At 39.3% G+C, this 11428-nt stretch overlaps 1 protein-coding gene across 4 annotated transcripts in view; it reads right to left on the bottom strand.

Annotated features, from left to right (window-relative positions):
- Window positions 1–11428, bottom strand: part of ZNF536 (zinc finger protein 536) — a 352630-nt gene that overhangs the window by 3931 nt on the left and 337271 nt on the right. The window lies entirely within an intron of this gene.

Genomic DNA, 11428 nt, shown 5'->3' with positions numbered 1-11428 from the left:
CTCCACAAGCAGAGATCCCTCTTGTTGGATGGAGGACATCGCCACATTTCATCAGCAGGAATAAGAAATCTGTGCTATTTGCATGACGCCTAGTTAAAGAAACTGCAGTTTAAAAATTTTCTGTGTTGTATTTGCCAGAGAAGTGCAGCTATTTCATCTCCCTCCTCAGACCTGGCTGTAAATCCGTCAGCCTGCAATCCAAACTAAACTCTTGTAAATACAGTGCAATCCATGTATGAGACTGCCTTCTTTTACATTTGTTAATTATCTTTTTTATTGAAGTGCAATTCAAGGATGACAATGTGCAGATCCTTAGTCTAATAAACACACTTTGTCTTTGGGTGGGTTTCTGAGTAAAGAATTGTATGTTTTATTTTAACCACACAGATTACTTTTTAATGGAAAGAAATAATGGCTTGAGATAACCAAGGCCTCAAACCTGCAGACATTTACTCCAGTGAGATTACTCCTGTGAGTAAAGATACGCAAGCACATAACAGGGCCCGAGGTTATCACCAGCTTTAAAATAAAATGTCCAAGATAGATTAGAAAAGGAATGTTAATGCACAAAATCTGATTGATGTACTTCTTGTGGGTGAAACATCAACCGACTGCAAAACAAAGGCATGAATGAAAGATATCACTTCTTAGTAAGGCTATCAATATACTCTCCCATATTTTTCAGATTATTGTGACTTTGAATCTCCATGCTGTATCTGGTTTTGGAGGTTATGTTTCAGCAATCACATTTCAACCTATGCTGGGAAGTTGTTGATGTGTTTTACTGGAACTTTATGAGCTTTGTCTCTCAAATTAACTTAAACAAGGACCATCTGAGGTCAAATGCGCTTAGCTTGCTTTAATTTGCTCAAATAAATGAATAAATAAATGTGCCAGACCATCTACATAAAGCCAGGATAAGTGAAAAACAATACCCTATCTCCACATTTGAAGAGCACATTTTCCTTTGCCATCATGATACCACCTAGCAGGCATAAAACAGATTCTGGTTGAGCAGAGGTGGAGGACTACATTTCCTGCTATGTGGGAATGGGCTGGGACCATCTCACCTAGATTTTAGGTGGGGATTTAACAGATAAGTAAATAGATGCTTGTGCCTGGATAACTGCTGGTTCTAACCTTGCACTGTTGCTGGCTCACCAGCATAAGCATCTTCAGCAGAGTAAATCCACCCAAGCCAGCACTAGTTCTTGCTTAAATAACTTGCCATTTTTACTGTTACATTAAAGCTACCAGTTGAAGGCTGAGTCCCCCAAAACATACTGCTTGCTACCCAGAAGAAAGAAGTGTTAAGTCCAGTCCACAGTGACCTAAGCCCTATGACCCGGGACCACAGGCATGTTTCCTTTCTCAAGGATGGAAAGCTCCCCTCCACCCTTTGCTTTTACAAGTTGAAGACTGACAGAAGTGTGGCCACCCCCACAAGACGTCCAACATGCATATTTATGTGCAAATCTTGGGATGGACTGTGGGTCAATCTTCTAGTTCTCTCCTGAGATAAAGTAAGACATTTTCCTTGACAACTTCATACGGAAAAAGACATTAAATCTGTAAGCTGCTAATCATTGCAAAGTCAAATTTCAGTGGAAAGTTTCATAGCAATAGAAGAAACCTACATAGATAATGTTACAGAAATTGGATTGGGCTTTTATAGTAAAATTTCATCTGGAAGATATGAAGAAGAGATTGAAGGTGTCCCTACTGCCTCTTAGAGTCAGTCCTAAAATCAATACAGAAGGAGAAATATGTTTGAAAAATTTTGAATATAATAGTTTTGAAAACTGGAAGCACTCCCAAAACTGTCTGGGTTTGAAGAAGGTCCAGAGAAAGTCTGATTTTCATTGTCTCAGAAAATCTAGAAATATTTGAAAACTCGGAAAAAAAAAAATCTAAGAAAACCATTACATCTCCTCTGTTGTTTATCAGAGATGGATAAAGTCACCAGAATTCACAACTAGGTTCTGGACTCTCTTTTCTTCTCCTCTTCCTCCCTCCTGGTTAATGTCTCTGACTGGGCAGAGTTAAGGGGTCTACCGCATACTCTGCTTGGGGAGGTGCCAAAATGCCTTTTACAAAGTGGGAGAAAAGTTGGGTAAAGGGGAAGAAGACTTGATCCATGAAGAACTGAAGTGATTTTTTCCTTTCTCCAAAAGATAAAGGCTTGCCACTATCACATTCTCTGAGATGTGACACTACCTACACCAGCAGCACCAGCTCCCTTCCAGTATTTCCAGCATTTCATTTGACCATCTGACAACTGGTTACCTTGCTAAGAACAGAAGGCACCCTGCTAAGTTGCGACAAATGACAACTTGCCCTCCAGCCTTATTTACTCTGGTTTTATTGATGCTGTGGTGAAAAACAAAAAGCTATTCTGTTTATTTGGTCTTTCTTGTGTGCTGCAATGGCCAGTGGCTGGATGTACAATAGATGACATAATGTCCTTGATAACTGCTGGCAGAGAAGAGTGCAGGGAGCACAGAGTGATGGGACTCCAGGAGCAAGAAGGCACAATGTGCTCACCAGCCACCCCTTGAACCCCTCAAGCATCACGTAGCATGCAAATACACTGGACAGTTTTAACTAGACTCGGTACCTCTAGCCAACAGTACGACGTCTCACCAACCAGCTCTTAATGCTTTGTCCACCAGTAGCTCCCATTAAATGGCCATCCTAACTCCTTCCCGCAAAGAACAAATTCTAAACAAGGAATCCATGAGGCATGGATGGAGCTAACCACCTTGCAGGCACCAGACTAAAAGCAAACTCTTTCTGCCCACCACCAAACCAAGTTCAAACTCGTGCAGTTCCATACAGAGAATGTCATTTATTAATTCAATGCACTTTAATAAATCAGACAACATAAAGTGCACCTACAAGGATTCAGTTCTGCATTGCCTCCCCCACAACTTACTTTTTCAGGCCATCAAAATTTCACATCACTGCCTTGTGAAAAGTAAGTACACAATAAGTTAATTTGTATTGTCACTATGCAGTACAACTGTGGTAAAGAGCACATTCATTTTTAATCCGGTATGAATAATATATAAATATGTATACATAGTGAGGGTCATGGGAAAGCAAGCGGTACATTGTTTACAGCAGAAGTAGTACAAAAACTAGAGATTATTCTCACTTGCAAAGATAACAATATCTGCAATTTGCTTGTAACTAAAGGGTGAAGGAAAATGCCCATTTCTCTTAGGTATCCCATCCATTAATTTTAGCTCAAAAACTTGTTGTGGGCAGCAGGCTCTTAAAATAACCCTTCCCAGATAAGTTGGCAATAAATTTATAACGTTTTATCTAGCAGTGGTTGGTAGGTTCTTTCTTAGCAAGCTATAGTTCATATATATATTTTACCCACTATATATCTTCCAATAAAATTATATGAAAGCCCTTCAAAAAAAAAAAATCTTCCTGATAGTTCAGGATATAATGTGTAATGCATTGCATTAGTAGTAAGGAGAATTAAACTAAAGGTGGGCCAACAAGGCAGGCAAACTATGGTGCATACTTCTCCAATTAAAAAGTGAGGATAGAGGACAATATATTGTTTGCAGCTGAAATAATTCTGTTGTTGTGGAGCAATGTTCTACGAATCTGTGACTGAGCATGTGAAGAGACTTCATAATCCTCTGGATGGAAGCTGACAGTCTAAAGAAATGAAACAGCAGAAAATAATAATAAAAAAAATAGGTAAAATTACAAGAATAGTAGCTGGAGTCAAAGAACATTTTTAGAAGGTGCGGATTTCCCCAGGAAGAGTGAGTACCTCCAGCACCTGCTGAAACCAGTCCTCTGAAAGTGATCTAAACCTTCCAGGATCAGACTCAACGGTGGCAGCAGTGCTGAGATGACCTAGGTGCATCATCCTCTCTAGTTTTGACTGTACTCGGGAGAGCACAAGGAGTGCAGGTGCCTTCTGGTCAGGATGGAGAACTTTTCTGTGGGACCAATATTTAGAAAAATCCCTCAATGTTTAAAACTAGTCCACCTTTCTAAAAACATGTGCTGCTTCATTAATTTAGGCTTGGAGAGAAAAAAAAAAAAAAAAGTTTGTTTTCTTTTCTTTCAAGTTTGTGATCTGATATGTTTCTTTGTGACACATCATATCACCCTGCATCAGTCACATTGTGTTAGGTTTCACAGCATGGCATGACCGATGCAGACCAACATGGTGCATCAGCTGAACAGAGTCAGAAAATCCAGGTTTTGAGAAAGACATGGATCTCAAAGTCTGGGGTTTAGGACCAATTAAAGGAAAGTATATTTAAAGCAGAGGCCTTAGATTTAAACAAAGCCATTGCCCATGAGTTGTTAAGGATTCAACTACTTGCCAAACCTATTTCGCTTTGTCTTATCTTTAAAACTCAAAATGTATTATTGGAATACAAAAGTCAATGTCAGCAAAGTGTCATTGGGTTACTTACTGTAATCCAAACACTGCTAATAGTTACTAATTTATTAACTTTGATATGGATCCATTATTTAAGACTAGCACAAAGGAAAACACAAACAAGAGAGAGAGAGAAAGAGTGATGAATACTAAAGTCTTTTTCATTAAAAAAATCATTTACATGGTCAAGCCGCATTAATTCTCCACTTCTAAAAATATTTGATCGGCATCCAAATTCTATAAAAATTTCCACAAAGAAACATCTTATTTTTGTGGTATTACAGGCACATATGTAGGGGTTTGCACTAAAACGTAAAAATGGGCATTGGACTAGTCACATGAATAAGATCAGGAATTTATTCCAGATTGTTAAAAGTGTACTAATCACAGCAAAATCATGGCTTTCTCCCAAAGCAGCAAGAAAATGGTAATTTGAAAGAAAAATGCCAATAATACATCACACACAAGCCGTCTGTTGTCCCCACTACACCACTTTTTATTATATTGCATATGTGTACATATATACACACAGATACACGGATACAGACACACAGACACACAATTTAATGCATAAATTTAGAGAAAAGGCAGAAGAGCAATAAAATGATGAACAGAAAACAAATGCTGTGCAATGTACTATAAATTATAATTAAGTCCTGAATAAAATGTGTTTCTTAGATATGACATTTGTTCCCTTAAAATGCAAAAAGGGCCACGATTCACTGACAGAATGTTTTTCCTTAGATGGCCAATGGCTATAGTACTTACTGAGATGCAATACAGCAAACTCATTTCATATTTCTTTGCCTGGTTTAAGCCTATCCTTTCAGTGAAAATTGAAAATAACAGCAATTACTTCTTTAAAAGAAAAAATTACTCCCTCAGTAAGAAATATTTGAAAAGTCTCAAAGGTTTGAATTTATTGAAGGCAAACCTCTTTAGTTGAGAAGTTGGACACTGAAAATCTGAACTGAACTCCTGGGCTGCTGTAGCAATCCCAAGGGGCCAGGACCTCTCCAGCCATGACCAGGCATGCTTGCAGGACCACCTACAGTGGCTTAGGATGGATGGCCACTGCCTTCTGCACTGAGATGCTGAGTCCCACACCACTGCGGGGGGAACGGTCCATGTAACCACACATCGGCTGCAGTGCAAAGTCAGCAAGCCACATTCAAACCTTCAGTGAGCCTGGACCTTCTCGGGAATGGCTGCTTTAAACCTTTTCTCCTACACAAGCTTGTATTTGAGGTACAATCATCCTTAAACACATGAAGTGCATGTTGTCTGAGAAGTAACAGCCAGCAATGATGGTTGTGTGCTTTCTGCACAGGAAGAAAGATGTTTTGAGCATCTCCAATTCTCCGGCAGTAACTGCTGGGCTGAACTCATGGCTTCCTTAGACCACAGCCTCAGGCATCTTGGTGAATGCTGCCATTTTAAAGTAACGCTATTACAGCATAATAAGAAGCATTTGCAAAGGGAGAACTATTTTAATTTAAATCTTGGCTAGTGCGATTTCCCTTTTTAATGTATAAATTTTCATAAATATATTTACTATCCACAGCAAACATCCCAAGTACTGTATGCATTACCCAGGAGAGCAGAATGGCTCTAAAGCAGCCATTCTGATCTGGAGCATAACAGTATGGATGGGAAAATGCTGAATAAATATATTTGTCCAATAGACAGTAATGGCTCTGATTGAGCCATTCCACTTTATTGGTCTCAAAATATGCATTTTATGAAACTCCCAAAATACTAGACAGATTAAAGTACTTCCAATCAGGTTCGTATATGTAATAAAAGTTTTTATAAAACAATTGAAAAGTATATGTTTATTTACAAACAGGTCCAGGACCAGCCAAGATGGTCTTCTGGGAAAATTACAATATTCTGTGAAGTTTATATGTTTATTGAATTACAAAAAAAAGGAAATTAAATTTTAAAAACTCTCTATTTCATGTTGACCAGGAAAAGCCATAAAAATGAAAAGCCTTGTCTGAGGCTTTTTTGATGATTTACTGTAGAAGTATATACAAAATAAAACATAAGTATCTGCATTTTAGGAAGGCCTGGGAACATTTTCGCCTACCAAAGCTAAGGCTTTGGGTTATGCATTTCCCGTGGTACACCTAAAGCTACAGCATCTCCCTGACCACCCTCCACTCAACTGGATTCCTTCATTACCAGGTTCAGTCCTGAGAGTAATCAAATAAGAGGCACCAGACTAGTTACCTAAATCATGGCTTGCTAATACAGAGCAGTCACTTCCAGGGGCAGCTCCAGTCCGAACATATGAACTGCCATCAGTTCACATGTACTATGGGTTACAGTAAGAGAGGGAGGAAAAGTCTGGGGTAAAAGGCCAGCTCACGGCAAAACACAACCACCAGCTTGATCCTAAATAAATGTATTACAGATGTTTGGAAAAATTGCCCTAAAACTACTAGGATTTATCCACCTGTGAAGTCAACTGTGGCAGGTTAGTGATCCAGAAGAAATCCCCCGTAGGGATTATTGTGGTGTATAGCACCATCCTGGGGCCAGCACCCATCCCAAAGCCACCACGTGGCACTGCAGCCCTGGAGTTTTGCCGAGGTGGACACTCAGTCTACAGGCACCTGCAATAGCAGGGTGGCAGATGTCTGAACCATCACTGGCTGCAGAAGAGCTGGAGGATGAAAGGACCAAGCACGTAATTAATTCATTTCAAAGATTCTTACTTTTAAAAAAAATCTCCGTTCATAGGATCAAAATAAACCCACAGATACCTACATGGCTTTTCTGGAATGTAATCGAAGGTGGAGTCTGCTCCTGATTTAGTATATTATACAGTGCTTCATGTTTCAGAATAGGTATTTCAACTTGCTGATGAGTATACTAAAGGGTTTAATGATGACACAGAAAAGCAGAAGTTGATGCTACACTTTGCCTTTAACACATTATTAAAAGATTAACTTAATTTCACACATTCCCCTTAAAATAAAATCTGCATTTAAAGTAACAGTCCATTCCTGTCTCAAAAGGTTACAACCACTAACTGTCACACCGTGTTCCTTTAAAAGCAAAAGAAAAAGCCACCAACAAACTAACCCTGCTATGTAAAACAGCCAAAGGTAGATCAGTATGGCACAGTAGCTAACAGCCACCTGGACACTTATGATAAAGAAAAACAAGTAGAAAATTCTACCACTGTCCTTCATACATACGCTTTCAACTGCTTACTAAGCAAATCAGTCACAAGTTACGTAAAACATCACTAATTTAACACTTGTTTCCTTTGTTATATACAGCATAGAAATTATAATTATTTGGAGACAGACTGAGGAACTTGCTAGCCCTCTGCAGTACACTAACTACAAGCAAATTTCAAAACAGCTCGTGAAGTCACTGGCAGTATAATGAAGACTTGCAATTCCTGGGAAAACAAACATTTCCCTTTTCTTGCAGAGCTGATAAAGTAACAGGATTACTCAACTCCAGACACTTAGCACAGAATTTGTTTCTATTTCAAAAGAGTAAGCTTTTCACACAGGAACTTTTGATTTAGAAAGGAACTGGAACTTTTTTTGGAAAAAAAAAAAAAAAGCATCCTCCTAAACAAATATTAAACACTACATGAACTTTGTAAAACAAAAAATCTGAAAAACAGCTGAAGACTTTGCTTTCTAAAGACCTGTGTATTTCGGAGAGCTGCCAGTGGGTCCACCCGCCCCTCACAGCACAGCACCCCTTGCACGACAGCACACGAGTTTGGGTTTTGACATGACAACATGAGTTACGAGCCCAGTGCCTCAGCGGACTCCAAACGAGGTTAGTGGCAATGCTGTCATTGATTGAGCCTGAAATGCCAGACTACCATTGTCCCATGCTTTGGGAAATGTAATTATATTTAATTTTTCATATTTATTTACTTTGGTTTATACACATAAGTAGAGGACAGAGTTCTTATCAAGGGCACTAGGTACCTGTTGTAAAAAGCAGGCCACCTCTGACTAAATTTATGATGGCAACGGCTACGGCAATTCATAAATTCCTCAGTCATAATTCCCTTCATAATCCTAAACTCGCAACAGCTTGACCAGAAATACAAGCATTCATCTCCAGCCGTGTCCCCCACTCTTGTATCAATTCTTGTTCTCCCAAAGCCTGAAGGCATAAGTGGTGCACCCCTTCATCTCTGCAGCCTGGGCCCCCCCACACGAGAGGATAAAGTACCTGAACCCAGCGAGTAAGGGGTTTTTAGCCCTCTGACAGCCTTGTCTTTCTCTTATGCTTTGAGGATCCAAGTAGACTGCAGCTAAAGAAACATATTTTGTAGGTAAGTGGCAGACTTTTCTCTAATATTAACTAAGCCTGAGTTCTTCTGATTATCAAAATTACATGTGCCCACCTTTGCCCTTACTTACATATTTCAATTAATTGTTATGTCTATTCACCCACTTACTTGTTTTAAACACATCAATGACATTACATTCCCCTTCTAGCTCCCTTGAGCAAAATATCTCAGTTTTCCTATTAAGTCATTCACAAGTTTTCTGTCTAATGTTCTGTCATATTTTTTAATTGTGTCAGTAAATATTTATTATTTGAGGGAGCATTTAGGACTTCTGTAATGAAGCTCTATTTTAATTTAACATACTTATGATTTCCCAGAATAAATGCTGTACTGGTGGCACTGGGATTTTAGTAAAGAGATCACGCAATTCAGAGGTGCTAATAGGAAAGGCCTTGTCAGTGATCATATTTCGCTACCAAATATCCTTTATTCTGCCTAGCAATTCATAAATACAATAGCATTTTCTCTCTCACTCTGGGCAACTGTCTTGAGCTTATTTATTTTATTTGGTGAAATGGAATTTAAAAAATCCCACACTCAGCTTTCTAAATTTTTCCTGCCCGCATTTCAATGTGTCATATCCTCAGCTGGTGTTGAACAGGACAGCCACACAGCCTGCACCATGCAAAAATCTCCCCCTCTATACACAACCAGGCTAGGATCAGGAGTCTCCCCACCAGTCCTGTGGTCTACAAATCACCTAAATGGGAAGCGATGGAATCATCCATGTTCTATAACGTTCGCTGAGGTGGGATCCTAGGCTAGAATAATTGTTTTGTACATGTATGATGTCACTTGGGCTAAGCATGTTCTCCTTTAATTTTAGTTCTTGCTGTGTTACATAATTAGTGTAATTTAGATGGTATTTTTTTCACATTATAACTTGCCATGTAACTCATGATTCTCTATCTACAGTGGCATGTTAGTAAAGAGACTGAGGAAAAACAAAACACTTTAAGTAAATAAATACCCAGCTCACTAACAGCTAATATTTCAAATTATCCACAAGTAGCTCACAACCCCACTAATCATTCAGCTAAAACATTACTATTATCTGTTTATGGGATTTTGTGAGTGTGATTCTCTGAACTACTCATTATCGGCAATGCTGCAGCATTATGTGCCATCACTGCACTGAATTACCACGAGCGCAGCCTGAGTGGGGACTCACAGCACCCACCTCTCACCAGGCACATTTCCCTACATAGATGTACATATAGCTAATGTCTCTGTAAAAAACAAAACAAAACAAAACAAACAAAACCCCCCCATATTTTTATCATATCCCATTCAACAAATCAGGAGCTCAAACAGTAAAAATTAAAAGGCTGCAAAGAATAAATTGAGCATTAACTTTGCAGGACCTCTCCCTCTGGAAAGTACTGTTGATGTTGTCACAGAAAAAGTGTCTTTTTTATTAAGTCACAAAGGAAATGCTTTCTCCCCTTCTCCTTTTCTTTTCTATAAAAGGCTCTCTAAAATGAAAGGTGTCAGACTTTGCTTTTTCTTCTTGGCATGATCCAGAATGTATGGCTGAGGAATGACAGATGTCTGCAACCAGCTGCAATGAAGCATGCTAAAGTTTCAGTCTAATCCACTTATTTCACTGCAGTCACGTAAACCAAAACAAATGGGCAGTGCCTTACATTATAAAAACACAGCAGCATTACTTTGTTGCATAATGTAGCTGATACGCCATCTTTTTATCATTTTTCCTACTGCAGAAAGAATTCACCTCTTTATTAAAAACAGCCCCTGAAAGTTCTCCCGTTCTGCTCACGTCTATTTTTTTCTTTTAGTGTCACAGCAGTCTTGCTATGCCCCATGCATTACTCAATACGCTGCTATTATAAAAACACCGTAATATTTTTCTAGGGAAGACTGCTTTTGTTTTTAAAAGCGCGATCTGATTCAAAAGCCACAGGGCCTGATTCTGTTCTCACATCCTCATTACAAGCCCGTGGTTTGAACAGATCTGCACTGCTCTGAATGAGGTCAGGATTGGACCCACCATGAGATTGGTACATATTCCGGCTGTATAACAAGCACACCAAGCATTTACCCTTAGCGCGTAAAAAACCCCGTGTTTCTGCTTTTTACTGATCAGACTGGAAATATCAGTGGAGATGCAACTAATAACCTTAATCTACCCAACTAACCTCACTGAAAATCCCCCTGTTTTAATGAGTGGGAAGAGCCTTTGCTGATATGTTTACTGAAGCTCCTGAAAGCCGCCCCCCCCTCTATTTCGTTATGCCAGAGGGAGTATAACCTAAGTGAACATGGCATCGCTTCCTGGGAAGGGAGACCCTGCCTCACTCCAACATGTAGTGCAGCAACCTTTTGAACCCTCCCTCCTTTAATCCTTGTACGGAAAGGGAAAGGATGAGGAGTCATGTGGCTCCCTCCCCACCAGCAGTTTCAACAGCTGGGAAGCACTCTTTCAGCGCAATTCATAAAAAAAGATGTGTTGGATTTCGCCTATGGCAGAATGGTGTACAATTTCTGGCCCTTCAGGCTAAAACAATAAATGCAAAGAGGAAAATTTGAGATTTCCCCCCTTAAACTTCCCACAACAACCTCAGCAAAACCACATGACTTGTCTTGTACAATCTCCCTGGTGTTTTCAGTGCTACTTTGGCAGGAAATCAGAATTACTGTTATATAAA

The sequence above is a fragment of the Tyto alba genome, unplaced genomic scaffold (assembly GCF_018691265.1).
Source record: "Tyto alba isolate M040663 unplaced genomic scaffold, T.alba_DEE_v4.0 Super-Scaffold_26, whole genome shotgun sequence".
In the NCBI taxonomy this organism is placed as follows: domain Eukaryota; kingdom Metazoa; phylum Chordata; class Aves; order Strigiformes; family Tytonidae; genus Tyto; species Tyto alba.
Note: the sequence above shows the minus strand (reverse complement) of the source record. Positions and strands in the feature narration are given on the sequence as shown.